The 22,532-nt window shown below is 35.5% G+C and overlaps 1 protein-coding gene across 1 annotated transcript in view; it reads left to right on the forward strand.

Annotated features, from left to right (window-relative positions):
- Window positions 1-22,532, forward strand: part of LOC139500620 (uncharacterized) — a 63,948-nt gene that overhangs the window by 17,981 nt on the left and 23,435 nt on the right. The window lies entirely within an intron of this gene.

Genomic DNA, 22,532 nt, shown 5'->3' on the forward strand with positions numbered 1-22,532 from the left:
GATTTTTTTTTTGTTATAAGAGATAAACACAAATTGTTTTTGTTAAATAATCGGTAACTGCTGTATCTTATAAGTATCCTAAAAAAATATGCATTTTTTTTTCAGAAATAGCTCATATTTTTTAAATGTTCATTTTTTTGCTATATATTTATCAAAATTAATAAAACATGCACTTTTTACGTTTTCATGAAAATTGACTCACATAATCTTCTCGTGTAATCAAACCAAATGGCATTTTAAACTAGAGGCTCTAAAGAGCCTGTGTCGCTCACCTTGGTCTATGTGCATATTAAACAAAGGACACAAATGGATTCATGACAAAATTGTATTTTGGTGATGGTGATGTGTTTGAAGTTCTTACTTTACTGAACGATTTTGCTTCTTACAATTATATCTATCATGAACTTTGCCCATTAGTAACAGAGAACTATATTTGGTAAAAATTTACATAAATTTACCAAATTAATGAAAATTGTTAAAAATTGACTATAAAGGGCAATAACTCCTTAAGGGGTCAATTGACCATTTAGGTCATGTTGACTTATTTGTAGATCTTACTTTGCTGAACATTATTGCTGTTTACAGTTTATCTCTAACTATAATAATATTCAAGATAATAACCAAAAACAGCAAAATTTCTTCAAAATGACCAATTCAGGGGCAGCAACCCAACAACCGATTGACCGATTCATCTGAAAATTTCAGGGCAGATAGTTCTTGACCTGATAAACATTTTTATCCCCTGTCAGATTTCCTCAAAATGCTTTGGTTTTTGAGTTATAAGCCAAAAACTGCATTTTACCCCTATGTTCTATTTTTAGCGGTGGCGGCCATCTTGGTTGGTTGACCAGGTCACGCCACACATTTTTTAAACTAGATACCCCAAAGATGATTGTGGCCAAGTTTGGATTAATTTGGCCAAGTAGTTTCAGAGGAGAAGATTTTTGTAAAAGATAACTTTAATTTACGAAAAATGGTTAAAAATTGACTATAAAGGGCAATAACTCCTAAACGGGTCAACTGACCATTTTGGTCATGTTGACTTATTTGTAGATCTTACTTTGCTGAACATTATTGCTGTTTACAGTTTATCTCTATCTATAATAATATTCAAGATAATAACCAAAAACAGCAAAATTTTCTCAAAATTACCAATTCAGGGGCAGCAACCCAACAACCGATTGACCGATTCATCTGAAAATTTTAGGGCAGATAGATCTTGACCTGATAAACATTTTTATCCCATGTCAGATTTCCTCAAAATGCTTTGGTTTTTGAGTTATAAGCCAAAAACTGCATTTTACCCCTTTGTTCTATTTTTAGCCGTGGCGGCCATCTTGGTTGATTTACCAGGTCACGCCACACATTTTTTAAACTAGATACCCCAAAGATGATTGTGGCCAAGTTTGGATTAATTTGGCCAAGTAGTTTCAGAGGAGAAGATTTTTGTAAAAGATTACTCTAATTAACGAAAAATGGTTAAAAATTGACTATAAAGGGCAATAACTCCTAAACGGGTCAACTGACCATTTTGGTCATGTTGACTTATTTGTAGATCTTACTTTGCTGAACATTATTGCTGTTTACAGTTTATCTCTAACTATAATAATATTCAAGATAATAACCAAAAACAGCAAAATTTCTTCAAAATTACCAATTCAGGGGCAGCAACCCAACAACCGATTGACCGATTCATCTGAAAATTTCAGGGCAGATAGATCTTGACCTGATAAACATTTTTACCCAATGTCAGATTTGCTCTAAATGCTTTGGTTTTTGAGTTATAAGCCAAAAACTGCATTTTACCCCTATGTTCTATTTTTAGCCGTGGCGGCCATCTTGGTTGGTTGACCGGGTCACGCCACACATTTTTTAAACTAGATACCCCAATGATGATTGTGGCCAAGTTTGGTTTGATTTGGCCCAGTAGTTTCAGAGGAGAAGATTTTTGTAAAAGTTAACGACGACGGACGACGACGACGGACGACGACGGACGACGACGGACGACGGACGCCAAGTGATGAGAAAAGCTCACTTGGCCCTTCGGGCCAGGTGAGCTAAAAAGAGAGGTCCATGAACTCGTTTTCAAGTTTAATAAGTTTGAATGATGAAAATCAGTCGAAAACGATAAGTCATAATTTGACGTCGCGAAAATAACAATTTACGTTAGCGACATCATTACCTCCCCTGTAACTGCATCGTATGCCCTTAAAGACAAGAACTCGAAATTGTCCAAAGCACACTCAATAACAAAATGGCGGGATGTATAAGTACTTAGTTTCGTAATTAGTATAATCCTTAACGATTTATAAATTAAATTATTACCGAATCGAAGTACTGACTACTTAGTATATGTAAGAGAATGATAATCCCTTTCTTCATGGTTAAGTGTGAACGATAGCGAGTACTTATCATGAAGAAAGCGATTATCATTCTCTAACAAGCTTAGAATATTGTAAAGTGCACGAGGCGCAAATGATCACTTGATTGGATTTGTTTCATCGTTGGTGTAAATTAAATGTTTATAATTGATGCATGACTTCATTTTGCAGTATTTCATTTATGGGCTAGTTTTAGGGTATAAGAACTTTCTTTTAATTTTGAAAACATGGAAAATAATGTGTTATAGACAAGATGTAAGGTGACACAGAAGAACAAAGTATATGTTTCTTGACTGTGAGTATGAATGTAAATCTTATGATATTTGAGCCAGGAATTATCCTTTTTTAATAACAGTTTCAAACAATAAATAAATTTCAGTAACAACACATTTTATTCCTCAGCCAATACTTCAGACCGGCCTTTTAAAACTATTTTATCATGTCTTGGAAATGTTCTAATAAAATGCCTTTAAAAGTTTTAAACTTAAATCATTTTTTTTATATTGAAATATTACAAATAATTATTCTCTATTTTTTTTTTTTAGGTAAATTAATTGAAGTTATTTATTTTCATAACATTATGAGCAGTAAACTGATATGGAATTTTTTTTTTTAATCTAATCCACTCACTGTGATATTTCCTTTAAATCTAGTAAATGTGCTTCAGGGCAGTTGTAACCCATTTATAATAAAAACTCTTCATTTCAAATTGTCAGTAGGTCTGCACAATAGGATAATCCCATACTAAGAACAGGATTTACATTCATTCTTCACAATTAAGAAACGTCGTCAAACCGAGGAATTTGTATAGTGTTTTTGTCTAAGATAGGTTCAGTTGGTCATGCTTTGGTTTGTTGGTTTGCTCAGTACAATTGCCTCGGTTTGTTGTCGAATAAAAAAAAAAACATAAGATGTTTAAATCTGTGTTGCACGTCAAACGAGGTACATCACCAGTGTTGTTTTTAAGTAATAACTGCAGGATAAGCAAAAATTGATATTGTTTAGTTAAACGATTGGCATGATTCTGTTAGGTATCTAGAAATTCGGCAGGGTTGTGACATAGATTTATAATAATTCGTTTCAACTTGTTATTGCAGTGTTATAATAAAAAAAAAACTTTTATAACAAATTTATGTTGCATCATTAGTTGATAGTTAAAGTCAATTTAAAGTTGAAAACATAGCAGCTAGTCAAATTATAGTCTTTAGAATTTTATTACTACATTCTGCCTGTGCTAAAATAAAAAAAAAAACACACCCCAATGACTAGTAACCCAACAACATATAACCAAACGATATCATGAGGGATCTTTATAGTAGACAATATATCAATATCTTTATTGCCTCAAGTCTAGAGTCATATGAACTAATCCTAATGGTTTAGGACAAACCATTAGACTATTGTGCACAAGTGCCCCAATCCTTATTTTGTCAATTTGTAAATATGTTCTAGTGACTCGTCCGCATCAAATGTTACTGATTCACGAATATGACTGTTAAACAGAGTGTAAATTTGCATTGCTTTACGGCGTGTCACGGTAAATTTGTACAGCCAACATTCATGTTATAATTTTTAAGGTTACTGTTATGGTTTCGGTTAAAATATCTGTTACGTCTTATAGTGTATGGTCTAAATGATTATCAAATTGCCTTTCCATAACAACATTGTCATGAAAATTGTTTGGTCAAGTATTGTGAAAAAAGTGTATTTAAGAGGGACGAAAGAATCCAGAGGGACATTCAAACTCATAAATCGATAATAAACTGACAACGCCATGGCTAAAAATTTAAAAAAAAGACAAACAGACAAACAATAGTCCACATGACACAAAATAAAAAACTAAGGAATAAGCAACACGAACCCTACCAAAAACTAGGGGTGATCTCAGGTGCGTCGGAAGGGTGAGCAGATCGTCGTATTTTTGCACATGTTATTACAAATTCTATAATGTATTATATAACGCCAATATCTTATATTTACTATTAAGACTTATTCTATAGAAATATATATTTTTCGCGATTAAAGATAAAACGTAAATATGTAAAACTTTGATCTGTAAGTAAATTTGTATATGAACAAAACAATAATATTAGAAAATGGCGACACTATATTGCTGCGAAATAGAGTAGAATAAGTAGGCAAAAACTAAATGTATTCACGAAAATTAGTATTTTAAAAGTTGTAACGAATGTTTACTTTTATATGGAAAGCCAACGGGGTCAAATTTCTTAATTCGTTATTTGTCAATTCGTAACCTGTAACTGTGTAACTTCTAAATTGTTAATTCGTAAATTGTCAATTTGTAACTTGCACCTTTGTAGTTTCAACATTCTTAATCGGTAAATTGTCAGTTTGTTTAATATTTGTAACTGTGCAATTTCATAATGCTTCATTCGTAAATTGTCGATTTGTAACTTGTATCTTTGTATTAAAATTCAACATTCTTCATTTGTTAATTGTCAATTTGTAACTTGTAGATTTCAAAATTCTTTATTGGTAAATTTTCTTTTTGTATATTGATGTTAAGTAACTTGTTACATGTGACTTGTCGATTCGTGAATTGTCGATGTATGAAATGTCGAAGTGTTAAATGTCATCGGCGTTGTATTATGCTAACGATCATTATGACGACAGATGGCGCTCGGGTTCGTCTTCGGTGTATAATCCTCCTGTAAGTCGGAGTACCTCCATATGGAATATATACCTAAGTAATTTTAATCCATTAATTACAGCAAATGCGTCTAAAAAAAGCAAAACAAAAATGGCATGTTTTCAGGATCCCAGTTTTATTTTGTTTACTGATATGGACTTTCGTTCGAGAACGGAAACTATATAAAAAAACATCCCGAGTATTTGAGGCTCTCCTAGTTACGGGGTTAATGAAATATTCGTTGGTCAGTGGAATATTACGACTGGATTATTCAGGTATATACAATAAGGAGATGTGGTAATAAACCGTATGATTGCCAATGAGACAACTATCCACCAACGCGAAGTACAAATAAAGTCGATGTAAGCAACTATAGGCAACCTACGGCTTTCATCAATGACAACACCTAATACCATATAGTCGTTTTAAAAGGCTACATTATTACTAGCAACCTCAGGTGCTAGTTGTAAACGATTTCTATTAATCATAAAATGCTATTATCGGACCATTTTATTCTGACAGGAAAGGGCTGACATATATATTCTATTCTACTGTTGTCGGTTATATGGTCGGGTTGTTGTCTCTTTGACACATTCCTCATTTCCATTCTCAATTTTATGAATTAATATATATGCCTACTGAATTGTTCTTGTGAAGAAGCTTAAAAATTGCCGCTATCAGATTTCCTACAATAAAAATGTACATGTCAAATATAAAATAAAAAATCATTTGCAAAGAATTCATACCAATATAATCCTAATATCCTATTGCAGGTTGTATTCCGCCTGGCTCTTCTGTCGAGCAGTCAGCCAGGATCCCAGGCTATCATTTTACTCTTAAAATGACCAAATACATACTCCTTTGGCCAAACCCCAAATAATGTGAAAATATTTTCGTGGAGAAATAAAATTAAAGAACCTTAGTGAGCGCGCTCACATGCCCCACGACCCCACATTGTCACTGGAGAAATAAAATAACTGAAAGAAAAAAAAAGTATAAGAAAAAAAATTAATCATAATTTCCTGTCGATATGTACATTTTTGTACATCTACATAGTATGTCCTTATTATCTACAAGGTTTCATGAAATTCTGTGGTGTGGTTTCAGAGGAGTTGCGACGATAAACTGTTGCAGAGGTATATCGAAGCACATAAGTTCAAAGGGGCGTAACTTCTAGAAAAAAAATTGATTTGCAATTACTTGTCGATATGCAAATCTACTTAGTATGTCCTTATTATCATGAAATTCTGTTGTGTGGTTTGACAAGAAACATGACCTATGGGCTGACGTACGGACGGACGGGTCAAAACATTACACCTTCCGCAACTTCGTTGCGTGGGGTATGATTAGTTTTAGCATATAAGAGATGATTGCCTCTTTCATGCAAACGGCGATATGGCAAGATCATTTCTCTGACAAGTCAGAGGGAGAGGGCGTCAGTTTGTTTAAAAGTGGGAGTATTAGGAAGGGGGGTTAAGATTTCGAAAAAAACACTGGCCTTTGTTAGTCTTGTATGATTTTTAACTTTTGTTTCTTTTGTATAATTCGGAGTTCAGTATGACGTCCGGTATATCACTGAACTAGTATACATATTTGTTTAGGGGCCCGCCCCGGCCAGCTGAAGGATCCCGGGTGCGGGAGTTTCTCGTTGCATTGAACACCCATTGGTGGCCTTCGGTTGTTGTCTGCTCTATGGTCAGGTAGTTGTCTCTTTGATACATTCCCCATCTTCATTGATTTTCTCAAATTTATGTAGGTGACGCGTGTAGTAAAAAATAAACAGTTTCATAGTTTAACGATCGTGGTCATTAACAAATATGTAGAGGGGACACCTCCTAGTATATTTCGATTTTGTACCATGATCATTTTAGATCTGTTACTGTAGGAGAACGTTGTGGATACAAATACCGACTTTAATGCAACGGTAGAGAGAGCGCCGTCGATGTATTGACGATGCACGAGAGTAGTTTCTGAACGGCTGTCAACGCTCGGTGTACGCACTACGCTTCTTCAATGTGGTTCTATTCGAATACTATTTTTACGAAAAATGATTTAGAATATTGTTGTATTTTACTCGTTGAAATCTCAAAACACCTCGTGTAGTTTTTTATCTGCATGTTTGTTCACAACATTTCTTGACTGATGATTGTTAAATCGGGCCCTTGGCAGCAATTTAGTGTTCTTTTTGGACGAGTTTTTTTTTAAATTGATATAGGAAGATGGTCTGGTTCTATAGCACTGCGACCACCTCGTACAGAAATATTAGCTTCTGGCTTGAGCGTCTTGTCTGTATGTCTTGTTGTTTAAGTTTTGTGAGCGTGTTTGAGACGCAACCAACTTCTCTGGATTTGTACTCTCCTGTTATAAATCTCACAGGTTGTCGTTGTATTCTTTCAAGCTTATTGATGTTTGTAGATGTGTTCTGGTCCCATACTATTGACCATATGATATCCCATTATTGACCTGACCATTAAAATATATGCGGTTTTCTCGCATTCCGGTTGACAATATCTCAAATATTAGGGCAACGATAAGTTTTCTGGTTCCTTTAGATTTTATTACAAAAAGTGCATATTCAACACAGTTTTGATATATAGTATACATCAACTAAGTGACTCATTTAAAATAATTTTTCATTCAGTTTGTTTTGCAAAGTACTTATATGATATCATTAAACAATTTTTATAGATATAGGAAGATGTGGTATGAGCGCCAATGAGACAACTCTCCATCCAAATAACAATTTATAAAAGTAACCCATTATAGGTCAAGATACGGCCTTCAACACGGAGCCTTCGCTCACACCGAGCAACAAGCTATAAAGGGCCCCAAAATTACTAGTATAAAACCATTCAAACGGGAAAACCAACAGTCTAATCTATATAAAAAAAACCAAGAAACGAGAAACACGTATAAATTACATAAATAAACGACAACTACTGTACATCAGATTCCTGATTTATTTTCATAACTCAGGAGCCAAATAAATAAAGGCTGTTCGTCCATTTGTTTCTTGTATTAAAACATATCATTAGATAATTACATTCTTTTCTGAAATTTTAATATTGAGAATATAATATTAATGAATGATGGTTGTCAAAAAATTTGCGGGCCCAGGACAATATTAGTATTTTTCCAGCACCGTCTTATTTTTCATGTTTTTAGTCTCGTTTTGACCCGGTTAAATATTAAGTAAAAATTTCTTGCCAAGTGACAGTAATATATTTGCGAAGTTGATAAGGAAGCCCGTTCCAGCGACACATCTATATACCTTAATAAGGAAGTGACACACCTCATTGCAGGTTTGGTGACCAGTACAGTAAACTAACATGTTTATACGAGGTTACCTCAATATAAAACCGAGTCCCTTTTATACATGCCATATAAAACAAACAAAATTAATGTATTCCATTTATCTATTTGTTATCTTTTATATTGTTATAAATGGGTATTGATAATAATCTTAAAGAAACAACACATTTTGTATTTCTAAATTTTATTGGGATCAATATCTGAAAACCTGAAAAAATAACGGTCTTAGATGATTTTCATACACTAAGACAACTTTGGCAAACTCAATTTGGGGAGATCAAATTGCATATTTTTATAATAAGTACCAATTTTATCAGATAACATAACATTTAACATAACGTCTATCAACTTATCAAGTTGACATAGCGGTAAAATTCAACTGTCAGTGAACAGGCACTTTGATCACGATTTTCACGGGTCTACATTAAATTCACACTTTCAGGGGATAATGGGTTTGTAAAACATGTTTGTCGTTACCTATTCATTCAGTCTCAGTGTTATTTGACACATCTTTTGGGTAGTTTTCCCTTAAATTCCATCGTGGCGAGTGCTTGTTTACGTATATTGGAAGTTGCCATTCCAACGAATGGTCACTTCCGGGTAACGGTACTTCTTTATAAAGTTATAATAATACATAAAAGTATTATTAAGATATGATTAAATTACTTGCTGGCCTTCCTTTTATTGTGTAGGATATTTAATAATAAGATATAATTACGTTAAGTACGTTTTTGTGAAGCGCCGTTAAGGAACTATTTTGTAATTTCAATGACGTCATATAGTAACGTAGGTGATAAGGCTAAGAGTAGGGAATTTTAAGGTTTATATTTATTATGTCACTTATTTATTGGAATTAAAGGCAAACTTTCGCGATTTTATGGATTTATAACGACATTTTGGGACATGAGCCAGCATTTTCCTTGGTATTTCAAAGTTATAGGAGATTTTCAGTTCTGTGAGTCGCGGATGTATTTCACCGTCAAGTATAAATACGGCGTCGCACTAGCACTTTGGCATATCGTATCTGGCTATCAAGCAGAGCAGTACAATAAACCAAACAACCCTTAAAGTCAAGCAAGCTATTTAGGTACAGGATGCATTTCGATATACAGCTATTTTACCTTAAGCTATGCGCCTATATTTATCTTTTTACATCTTTTGGAATATTTAACTAAAAGCTCACATAAGGACGTCGTAGGAACCAAATACCGTGTTTATAAATATTCCCGCTTAAGCAGGTCTTCAACAGGAAGTGGCTTCATATTTAGACAAGATGCGGAACCAGTTCAATATTTACAATTTCTAATAGCAGTTTTTGGCAAATTATACAAATTATTAAAGATGTAAAGATACGATGTCCCACCACGTTGACAACTTTCTATATCGTAATTTAATGAAATAAGTATATTTCATTCTCTCATTATTGTATGATTGATAGGATAAAGTCTTGTAAATCTGTATATATATATTACATCTGGGGTTCGGAAGGCCAGCATCTTACTATTACAATTTATGGTTATACTATGTTATTGCTGATATTTGCATGCGTTATTTATTGAGATATATATGATATATGCATACTGGACAAGAATAAAAGTCATTCTTTTACGCTGGATTCATCATTTTATATATGATTATGCTGGAGTCAACAAACTACACTCAAAACAAGACAAAGTAACGGAACACTATCAATAAGCAATCATACGGAATTAAAAGTACACTCGACCCCTACTCGCCCGCCTGTAACAAACTGGTGTCAGATGTGGGATGTCACAGTCCAAAGTGGCATCCAGGATGCGAACCTCACATTTATTTTTAAATTCAACTATCTACTAGTAAAGCAATATAATATGTCAACGTCTACGATAAAGACGGATCTTAACGTGGTGGGAATTTAATTTTATTACAATAATTATTGTACTTTATATATATATAGGTTAAAATCAGTCTAAGTCTCAACATGGCCGAGTCGCCAGATCTGGAAATCAGATTTAGATCGGAAGAGAGAGAAAAAGAAGCAAGGCATGAGAGGAATTCCGAATTTGCGGACGCAAATGAAACTTTAAAAGAACACAGAGCAAATGTATATGCACTTGGGGAGGGAGACGTAAATAGAGAATATGGCATGTCTGGACAAAGAGGACAAAGGGGGATAAATACTGACGGATTCAGATACAACAACCCACACACAGTCTCTATTAGACCAGAACCATATGATGGAGGAGAGGATTGGGAGGAATATATTTCACACTTTGAGGTGTGTGCCGAACTTGGGAGATGGTGGGACGCAGACAAAGTATTAGCGCTAGCGGCAGCATTAAGGGGACCAGCAAGGACATTTTACATTAGTTTAGAACAGACTGAAAAACGGGATTACGGTATTTTGACTCAGAGATTAGGATTACGATTTGGGAGTACAAGACAACAAAACAGATGGCTTTCTCGTCTTGAAACGAGAAAAAGGAACACAGGAGAAGCAATAGCGGCGTTGGCGGACGATCTGCGCCAGATGGCTCAGAGAGCTTATATTGATCTTGATGCAAGGGCTCAGGAAGTATTGGCACTTAACCAGCTGTACAAAAGCGTTACACCTGAAGTAAAATACCAATGCACTAACCAGGGATGTAGAACTGTTGCAGGAGCTGTAGAGGTAATAGAAAGATATGAAGCTATAATAGGAGATGGCTCAGAAAAGAAGAAAGGCAGTGTCAGAATGACAACAGATACACAATTAGGAGAAGCATCTAATTTTTCACAGGAACCTTCGGAAAACCAATTTCACGATAGCATTAATGGACTAACAAGGAGGATTTCACAGCTTGAAAGTACAAAACAGAATTATAGCAACTCTTGGCAAAATAATAATAACAGAAGGCCTCAATGGGGAAATACTAATAACAGGCAAGCTAAATGCTTCATTTGTGAGAGCACAAGTCACTTATGTAGATATTGTCCATTTTATCTCCGATACAAGCAGGAAAATGCAAGACATGATAATACTGGAGGACAACAAGGCTCCAAGGACCAGGATAACAGAAACTCACAAAGTATCAACCAGGGAAACTTCAGTTCCCCATTGGCTCGTTAGACCGGGAACCAGTGGGAAATTTACGGTCACAGGAATTAAGTCACAATATTAGGATAGGACAAATGGGAAATACATGTGGTATATGGGATAACGGATTTTATACAAAAGGATAACTACAAAACTTACCTTTGACAATATTAATAGACAATGGATCAACCTCCTCCATATTAAATTTAAAAATTTACAGACAGTTAGCTGATATACTGAAAAACACAATACTAGAACCAAGCACATATAAACGTTTTGATGTAAATGGCAATCCTTTATGCTCATACGGGACACTTAAACAAAAACTCACTTTAGGGACAGCAGATTTTAACACAGAATTTCTTGTCTGTGATATCAAACAAGATGCGATCTTGGGGCAGGATTTTCTATTGGATCATATAGACAAAATTGATTATAAGAGACATATATTATCTACAAAGGATACAGATATACGTTGCTGGATAGGAGGAGAAGCAAATGTAATATGTAGAGTCATTGTAAAGGAGACAGTCACTTTGCCGGGAAAATCTAAAATGCTCATTCCAGTAATAATAGAAAATGCAGAACACTTAGGACCACTGGGATACGTTGATAAAACTCAGAAAAAGGAAACAGAACATAACATCACTAGGGGAATTTTAGATCCACACCAGGAAGACATTAGAGTACAATTAATTAACTTTCGGGAAGAACCAATTACTGTACATGCTAAGGAACAGATAGGTGTATGTGAGTCATACTACGAAATGCCAGCGGTAGGAGTATGCAATTACATTGGAACAGAAGGGACCAGTTCAGACAAGCTACCATCACATATTGAGGACCTATTTAATAGAAGTATTGTACATTTACAGGAAAAAGAAAAGCAACACCTGAAGGAACTTATTCAGGCATATTCAGACGTTTTTGCAAAATCAGCGGATGATTTAGGGAGGACTAATAGAGTACAACATAGGATAAATACAGGAACTGCACATCCGATAAGACAAGCACCTAGGAGGCTACCATTGGGGAAAAGGGAAATAGAAAAAAAGGAAATAGTCAAAATGTTGGACCGAGGAGTCATTGAACCATCAAACAGCCCTTGGAGTTTTAGGACAGTACTTATAGCCAAGAAGGACGGAAGTACAAGAGTTTGTGTGGACTATAGAGCTTTAAATGAAGTGATCATTAACAAGGACGCCTATCCCTTGCCTCGTGTGGAAGATTGCTTAGATTCGTTAGCAGGAGCCAAATGGTTCGGATGTCTGGACTTAAATCAAGGTTTTTATCAATTGGAGCTCTATCCGGATGACAGAGAAAAGACAGCATTTTCGATCAGTCAAGGACTCTTTCAGTTTACAGTTACCCCATTTGGCTTAGCCACTAGTCCAGCAGTTTTCGAAAGATTAATGGAGGACGTACTTAGAGGACTACAGTGGGAGGAATGTCTCTTGTACATGGATGACATAATCGTTCCAGGGGCAACGTTTGAAGAAGACCTACTTAGGCTAGAGCACGTATTTCAAAGAATGAGGGAAGCCAACTTAAAATTGAAACCATCAAAATGCATTTTGTTTCAGAAAAGCGTCAAATTTCTTGGGCATGTAGTCTCAGAGCATGGAGTTCAAACAGATCCTGATAAAATAGAAGCAGTTCAAAAATGGCCAGTTCCACGGAATGCAAAGGAAATAAAGAGCTTTTTAGGACTTTGCTCCTACTATCGGAAATTTGTTAAGGGTTTTGCTGATCTATCCAGACCTTTACATAAGGCATGTGACAAGGGGACCAAATTTATTTGGACAGAAAACTGCCAGCTTGCTTTCAACTCACTAAAACAAGCACTAACTACACCACCAGTATTGGTTTACCCAGTTACAGACAAAACCTTCATTTTGGACACAGACGCCAGTAATTACGCAGTGGGAGCCGTCCTCTCACAGGAACACGATGGTCGTAAGCATGTTATTGCATACATGAGCAAGGCACTCAATAAGCACGAAATTTCATACTGTACGACTAGAAAGGAGTTACTAGCTGTAATCATTGCCTTAAAGAATTTTCATCCATACGTCTATGGAAGACCAGTTTTACTCAGAACTGACAATGCAGCCGTCAGTTGGCTTCAAAGTCTGAAGGATCCTACAGGTCAGGTAGCAAGATGGCTTCAGACAATAGGAACATATAATTTCAAAGTTACTCATAGGGCAGGGAGGAAACATACAAATGCTGACGCAATGTCAAGGAATCCATGTAAGTCATGTAAACATCAAGAGGATTTAAATCAAGCTGAAAACGATAATGAGAGGGAGAAAAATGAAAACCCTGTAGAATGGCATTCAAAGGAGTAGGTCCGGTAAGGGCCGATTTTGGCCCCAAATTTCAGTTTCATCTAACGAGATATTTAGGACACTTTTTAAACACTTAAGTGTCTATTTCAATTGATTAGATTAGTTTATGTTAAAGATTTTAACTGATTCAGTCATTAAAAACGCTCCGATTGAAGCTTAAATATGAAAAATCTATCAAATATGCCAAAAAACGTCACTTTTCAGATGGTTTTCGTCAAAAAAGTGGCCGCATCCGTGTTCATCCTCAACCTTTATATATGTTATGTATTATCATCAAATACAACTTTCATTTCAATATTATGAATGAACACGAATGCGGCCACTTTCATTTAAGACGGAAACCGTCTAAAATTTAACTAAAATGCTGGAATTGTGAAGATTTCAGTAATTTAGCATGACTTTATGATGCTAGTACACGATATATGTGCATTGTATTGCCAAAACAGCACATATTTATATAGCAGAAGCATTCTTCTTTCCAAAAAATAGCTTAAAGATTACATTTTCACAATTTTGCAAAACTACTTAATTTTGGGGCCAAAAAGGGGTCTTACTGAATCTACTCCTTTAGAAAAACAAGAAGAAACAGTACAACACCTTGCTACACCCCTCACGGAAGCAGATGAAACACCAGGTATCACTGAAATTACAGGGCTAATTCCAGGAAATATCTGAGCTGTAACAAGGAGTGAACTCAAGGAGCAACAGAATGAAATGAAAGTCAATGAGGCACTTTTAGGGGGTTGGGAACCATCTGAAATAAGACAACAGCAATTAGAAGATGACAATATTGGGAAAGTATTTGCAGCATTTGAAAGCGGATCTCAGAAACCACCATGGGAAAGTATTTCAAGTGGAACATCAGCATTGAAAACTCTTTGGGGACAATGGGACAGATTAGAAATGCATGGAGGAGTTTTATACAGAAGGTTTGAGACAAACATTGGTCAAACAGCCCGAAAACAAATGATTGTTCCTAAGAGTCGAACACAAGATCTATTACACCATTTTCATGACGTACCATCAGCTGCTCATTTAGGCGTAGACAAGACACTGGAAAAGCTCAAGAACGGATTCTATTGGCCTAACATGAAGGAATATGTTCAAGCATATTGCCGTTCATGCGACAGTTGCTTTGCAAGAAAACCCAAGAAAGAATCAACTAAGCACCTTTGGGTACCTATGTCTCAGGAGAACCAATGGAAAGAGTAGCATTAGACATTTTTGGACCACTGCCGTGTACAAAACGAAACAATAAGTACATCTTAGTCATCTCAGATCTTTTTACCAAATGGACAGAGGCTATAGCCCTACCAAATCAGGATAGTTCAACGATTTGTACTGCATTTATAGACCATTTCGTAACAAAATTTGGAGCCCCTCTACAACTACATTCAGATCAAGGGAGAAACTTTCAAGCCGATATTTTCCAGAGAATGTGCAATCTACTAGGCATTCATAAAACCAGAACTACCAGTTTCAGACCACAATCCAACGGTGGTGTGGAACGTTTTAATAGAACACTTGCTTCTATGTTATCGATGTACTGTAAACAAAAACAAGATCAATGGGACTAGTATCTACAACAGGTGATGATGGCATACAGATCTTCCGTACATGCATCTACTTCAAAGACACCAAATTCTATGCTCTTTGGAAGGGAGGTAACTTTACCGCTGCAGGCTGTGATCCCACAGCCAGATACTGAAATTCAAGAAAACCGGTCGCCAGATGACTATGTGGCAAACCTACAAAATAAATTAAAAGAAAATCATGTATTTGCAAGGAAAGCACTCAAAAAGGTCTCTATATATCAGAAAAAGAGATATGATCTTAACGCCAAGAAAAGAATCTTTAAAAGGGGGGAAGCTGTCTGGATCTACGACCCAATAAGGAAAAAGGGAGTATGCTCAAAACTCACACCTAAATGAAAAGGACCATTTATAATTGAAAAGAGAATAGATGATGTTACTTACCGAGTAAAGAGAAGCTTGAGGCAGCCGTCGACTGTATATCATGTGGATCGTTTAGCACTGTATCAAGGGAGGAATGTACCATCGTGGGCAAGCAGATTTCGAAGAATGATGGATTTAGATGAAGCAAATAACGACCAGCAATTGGATAAGCCAGTTGGCTAAATGTTGGAGGAATATTAAAGGTCCTCAGCATTCTGTACCTGTTCATACTTTTATTTTTGGATATACTGCAGTATATATTTTTATGACAGATCTGTCGGAGAGCGATTTGGGGGTGGTCTGATCAACCACTAGTCAAATCATTGAGATATAGGATAGGGATCCTGACTGACTAAGGAGGAGCCTAGTAGTCAAGTTTATTTTTGGATATGAACAGTTATAGATATTTTTGGAGTTGTTTCGTTGGTGTTATTTGCATGGTTTTGAGTTGAGTTTACTTGCCTACGGATGCTGGCCTTCCATGAACACAATTATAGAACGGGACGGGGGGAGGATTTTAACTTATTGTATAAACAATACAGGGAATTAATGGTAGTATTCCTTGTATTTCAGAATGAGTTCAGTGGTATCAACAAAATGCTGGTTATGCCCGGAAACCTATGAAAAGAAAAAGGACCTGAAGAGCCATGCCATCTCCTAGCATTCGGTGTGCAGAGTTGTTTGTCCATGGTGTGTAGATAGTGAAAGGGCGTTTGGCAGGATGTCGGAGCTGACCAAGCACAGTAAGAGAAAGCACAATGATCTCACCATAGACCTCCTGGAGGGTGATTTCTTTACAGAGCCAAATGGATTTTGGTTAGCCAAGCGGCCAGATGATTATATTAGAATTATAAAGCCCTCAGAATGGACGAGCACCATTGCCATCAGGACCAGGGCAGCACTGTTGGGATGGGTGGAAGCCACCAAGAAGGAGGGATCAGACAAGCATAAGAAGTCATGGAAAGAAGGATGGAAGAAGGCACTGGGTCATTCCGTTTCCAGTGAGCAGCCCACCAGCTCTAGGAAACGGAAATACAGTCCATCCAGGCTTCTAGTGGACCTCCCTGAACTAGCAGTAGCCAGGATTGACCTATCATCTAAGGGGAACATAGGCTTTCTTAGAATGAAGGAGTCGGCAGCAGAAATATGGTTCAAGGTAGAAATGGTACATTGGGTCATGGAGGACTCCAGGGCAAAGGACAATTTGGTTAGGAGAATGGGAATTGCAAAGACAGACCATGAGCCTTCAGACAGAACTTAAGTTGTCTGAATCAAAGCACACCTTGAATCAGGTAACCAAGGCGTTGGGAATTGGTGAGAGACATGTCAGGAAGCTCTTCAGGGGAAAGGTGACATTTGAGGCTAAGTCTCGGAAGAAGGCAGAGGAAACAACCAAGGAAGAAACTAGTAAATCCGATATTGGAGAAGAGCCAGAGTATGAGATAATGGACTCAATTGGAGAGGTAGACGACCTAGAAATTATCACAGAAGAAAAGGAACAACCAGAAAAAGCTAAGACCATCACAACCAACCAGGAACAACCAGAAAAAGCTAAGACCATCTCAACAACCCAGGAACCATCAGAAAAAGTTGCAGATGTCCTACCTACAGCAGAAAAGAAAAAAACAAGCAAACCAGTTCCAATTCAAGACAGCCCTCTTAAGAAGCTAGACAACGAGGAGAATGATAGATATTTACCGATGCTGAGTGGTGACGAGGAGGAAGAGGAGGAAGAGGAGGAAGAAGAGGCAACATTAGAGAAGTCAGATAAGCGAATTATAATGGTGAACCACACAGAAGTGTTTGATATAGACACTGACGAAGAAGAAACTACCAATATATCACTTAGAGAGAGGGCGGAGAAGCTATTAAAGGCAGGAGGGATGCCCCTATTTCCACCAGGGAGGAGACAATGGGCCGGAGAAAGGATGCAGGTGTCGAGTAAACCAACACCAATGTTCTGGCCGCCCAAGGAATGGAGGAAACTGACAGCGGATCAGAAGCTGACAGCTTGGAGGTTCGCTGCCATGACCTTGGCAAGGGAGCATGGAGTCGACACCGTCAAGGAAGAGAGGGACGTGCTTGATAAGTATGCCATGCTTGCCTTGCCAGGTACTGCGTTACCTAATCAACCTGGAGAAGACTTGATTATAAAGGCTCGGTTGGCCAACTACAACTTATTGAAGGATATTTGTCTTGGAAAACTGGAAGGAATTGAAGCTTTGGAATTAATAAATATGCTGGAAGCCGCAACCCGATCAAAACCACCAAATGACTTAGTAAAATTATTATGTAATGTACCTCTGAGATTGTCAGAAGATGTTAAGAAGGATAAATCGCATTAACTGTATACACTTTTTTTATACTATCTAAGATGACAACGACCATCACCAAGAAGAATAAAGATCAAGAGAGACTTAGAACTGTCAAATTTTATTGTTATTGTTCTTTTGTGTTTTAAAGCTTTTAGTTCATTGCATATATATTATCATGTGTACAATACAAAAGAGAATTCGGGAGAATTCTTTTTTTATTGGGTGGGGAAAGTGTTATAAATGGGTATTGATAATAATCTTAAAGAAACAACACATTTTGTATTTCTAAATTTTATTGGGATCAATATCTGAAAACCTGAAAAAATAACGGTCTTAGATGATTTTCATACACCAAGACAACTTTGGCAAACTCAATTTGGGGAGATCAAATTGCATATTTTTATAATAAGTACCAATTTTATCAGATAACATAACATTTAACATAACGTCTATCAACTTATCAAGTTGACATAGCGGTAAAATTCAACTGTCAGTGAACAGGCACTTCGATCACGATTTTCACGGGTCTACATTAAATTCACACTTTCAGGGGATAATGGGTTTGTAAAACATGTTTGTCGTTACCTATTCATTCAGTCTCAGTGTTATTTGACACATCTTTTGCGTAGTTTTCCCTTAAATTCCATCGTGGCGAGTGCTTGTTTACGTATATTGGAAGTTGCCATTCCAACGAATGGTCACTTCCGGGTAACGGTACTTCTTTATAAAGTTATAATAATACATAAAAGTATTATTAAGATATGATTAAATTACATGCTGGCCTTCCTTTTATTGTGTAGGATATTTAATAATAAGATATAATTACGTTAAGTACGTTTTTGTGAAGCGCCGTTAAGGAACTATTTTGTGATTTCAATGACGTCATATAGTAACGTAGGTGATAAGGCTAAGAGTAGGGAATTTTAAGGTTTATATCTATTATGTCACTTATTTATTGGAATTAAAGGCAAACTTTCGCGATTTTATGGATTTATAACGACATTTTGGGACATGAGCCAGCATTTTCCTTGGTATTTCAAAGTTATAGGAGATTTTCAGTTCTGTGAGTCGCGGATGTATTTCACCGTCAAGTATAAATACGGCGTCGCACTAGCACTTTGGCATATCGTATCTGGCTATCAAGCAGAGCAGTACAATAAACCAAACAACCCTTAAAGTCAAGCAAGCTATTTAGGTACAGGATGCATTTCGATATACAGCTATTTTACCTTAAGCTATGCGCCTATATTTATCTTTTTACATCTTTTGGAATATTTAACTAAAAGCTCACATAAGGACGTCGTAGGAACCAAATACCGTATTTATAAATATTCCCGCTTAAGCAGGTCTTCAACAGGAAGTGGCTTCATATTTAGACAAGATGCGGAACCAGTTCAATATTTACAATTTCTAATAGCAGTTTTTGGCAAATTATACAAATTATTAAAGATGTAAAGATACGATGTCCCACCACGTTGACAACTTTCTATATCGTAATTTAATGAAATAAGTATATTGCATTCTCTCATTATTGTATGATTGATAGGATAAAGTCTTGTAAATCTGTATATATATATTACATCTGGGGTTCGGAAGGCCAGCATCTTACTATTACAATTTATGGTTATACTATGTTATTGCTGATATTTGCATGCGTTATTTATTGAGATATATATGATATATGCATACTGGACAAGAATAAAAGTCATTCTTTTACGCTGGATTCATCATTTTATATATGATTATGCTGGAGTCAACAAACTACACTCAAAACAAGACAAAGTAACGGAACACTATCAATAAGCAATCATACGGAATTAAAAGTACACTCGACCCCTACTCGCCCGCCTGTAACAATATGTATACGCTGTACATAATTGATTTAAACTCCTTTGGTATACATTCCATATGGCGGTGCTCCTACTTACATGAGGCTTATACACAGAATAAGAAACCGAGCGCCATCTGTCGTCATAATGATCGTTAGCATAATACAACGCCGATGACATTTAACACTTCGACATTTCATACATCGACAATTCACGAATCGACAAGTCACATGTAACAAGTTACTAAACATCAATATACAAAAAGACAATTTACCAATAAAGAATTTTGAAATCTACAAGTTACAAATTGACAATTAACAAATGACGAATGTTGAATTTTAATACAAAGATACAAGTTACAAATCGACAATTTACGAATTAAGCATTATGAATTTCACACTAACAAGTTGCAAATTAACAATTTACGAATTAACGATTTAGAAATTACACAGTTACAAGTAACGAATTGACAAGTTACGAATTAAGAAATTTGACCCCGTTGGCTTTCCATACTTTTAACGCAACTTTTCCGTCATTCACGATGTTACGTCTTATAGTTTATGGTCTAAATGATTATCAAATTGCCTTTCCATAACAACATTGTCATGAAAATTGTTTGGTCAAGTATTGTGAAATAAAGTGTATTTAAGAGGGACGAAAGAATCCAGAGGGACATTCAAACTCATAAATCGATAATAAACTGACAACGCCATGGCTAAAATAAAAAAAAAGACAAACAGACATACAATAGTACACATGACACAAAATAAAAAAACTAAAGAATAAGCAACACGAACCCTACCAAAAACTAGGGGTGTTCTCAGGTGCGTCGAAAGGGTGAGCAGATCCTGCTCCACATGTGGCAGGCGTCGTGTTTTTGCTCATGTTATTACAAATTCTATAATGTATTCTATAACGCCAATATCTTATATTTACTGTTAAGACTTATTCTAAAGAAATATATGTTTTTCGCGAGTAAAGATAAAACGTAAATATGTAAAACTTCGATCTGTAAGTAAATTTGTATATAAACAAAACAATAATATTAGAAAATGGCGACACTATATTGCTGCGAAATAGAGTAGAATAAGTAGGCAAAAACTAAATGTATTCACGAAAATTAGTATTTTAAAAGTTGTATTACGAATGTTTACTTTTAACGCAACTTTTCCATCATTCACGATATAAAAAAAAACCAGAACTTACCCATGTCGAAAATTAACTAAATCGTGACACTACTGAATCAAATCATACACTTGATTGCCAGTTAAATTATTTTCAAAAAAGGTATTATGATACTATTACGAAATATAAGAAGTAGCAGACAGAATAGTTTGTTAGTGGTTGGTAAAAATGTAAGCAACTTTTTACTTTTTATATAAGCAAACATTATTATGTGTCCAATTATTAGATATATGATACAAGTTCGCTATAAACAAAGATATTAACACATGTTGAGCATGATCTTCTTACCCTTCAAAAACATCATATTTTAATTTGTTTCGTTTTGCTACTTATTAGGCTTTCTTTGTTTAGTTTTGCGTACCATTGCTTGTCTGTTTGTCTTTTTCTTTTTTAGCCATGGCGTTATTATTTTTTTTTCGACATTTGAGTTTAAATGTCTCTTTGGTATCTTTCGCCTTTCCTTTACAAGCTTTGTATTTATATTGTGGCATTGTTTGTCATTTAAAACACTTACACGGTCATGTCCACTTGAATCAAACTCTGACAAAATCACTGATCTAAACGCTCCTCGTTATGACAATATACAACCCGTGTGAATGTTCCCCGTAACTTATAATTCGATTGGTCACGTTTTGATAAGTTACCTTATGATTGTCAATACCATTTTTCTAGGTAATATGAAGGTTGAATTATCAAACTCTTTTAATAGTAAACTATATACAGGAAAGTTTCTTTCAACTTAAAATGTATTCTTTTAAAAAAAACGTACATTTTAACTAGCAAAAATATGAAAAGGGTGTTTGAAAGTACTATTTCCGTGTAAAAAAAATAGTATTATAAAACAAAGTACGGTTCAATTTACTCTTGCGCTTCAACTTTCGTCAAAGTGTTAGGATTTACCATGCTTCAATAATATATGTATGTGTACAATACAAATATGAATTCAATATGATGAAAAAAAATGTCAAGTTGACATCGGAATAAAAATACTAGTAGAAATTGCAATTCTGATTTTTACTTTTTCAAAGTCAAGTAAAAATCAGAATTCCAATATCTACTGGTAAGACTTGGAATCCCAAATAATTACTCGGAAGGTCTTGGGTTGTGTTAGATACTAACTTAAATGACACTGTTAAAGAAATACTTTGTTTTTTCTTTATAATGAAATAAACTAACAATTCAAACTTATCAGAATCAAAAAGAAAAAGGCTAATTTACTATAAATGTACTTTTCAGCAGAGACTTTTCTCAAAGTCCTTCCATCCTTTCTAAAATTATCAGTATCATAAGTTCATTAAAGATATATTGATGGATGCTTATCTTTTATTTTGAAAAGAAGGTGTGATGATATTGTAATTATTGTATTTATTTATGTTGGCCTAATTTATGTTGTGTGGCCTGATAGTGGTTTACAAAATAATCTTATAACTGTGCAGTTTAGAAATCACTGAACAATCACAGATACTGATGGAATTATTAGAACTTTCCATTTGACTTAC

The sequence above is a fragment of the Mytilus edulis genome, chromosome 13, assembly GCF_963676685.1.
Source record: "Mytilus edulis chromosome 13, xbMytEdul2.2, whole genome shotgun sequence".
NCBI classification, from domain to species: domain Eukaryota; kingdom Metazoa; phylum Mollusca; class Bivalvia; order Mytilida; family Mytilidae; genus Mytilus; species Mytilus edulis.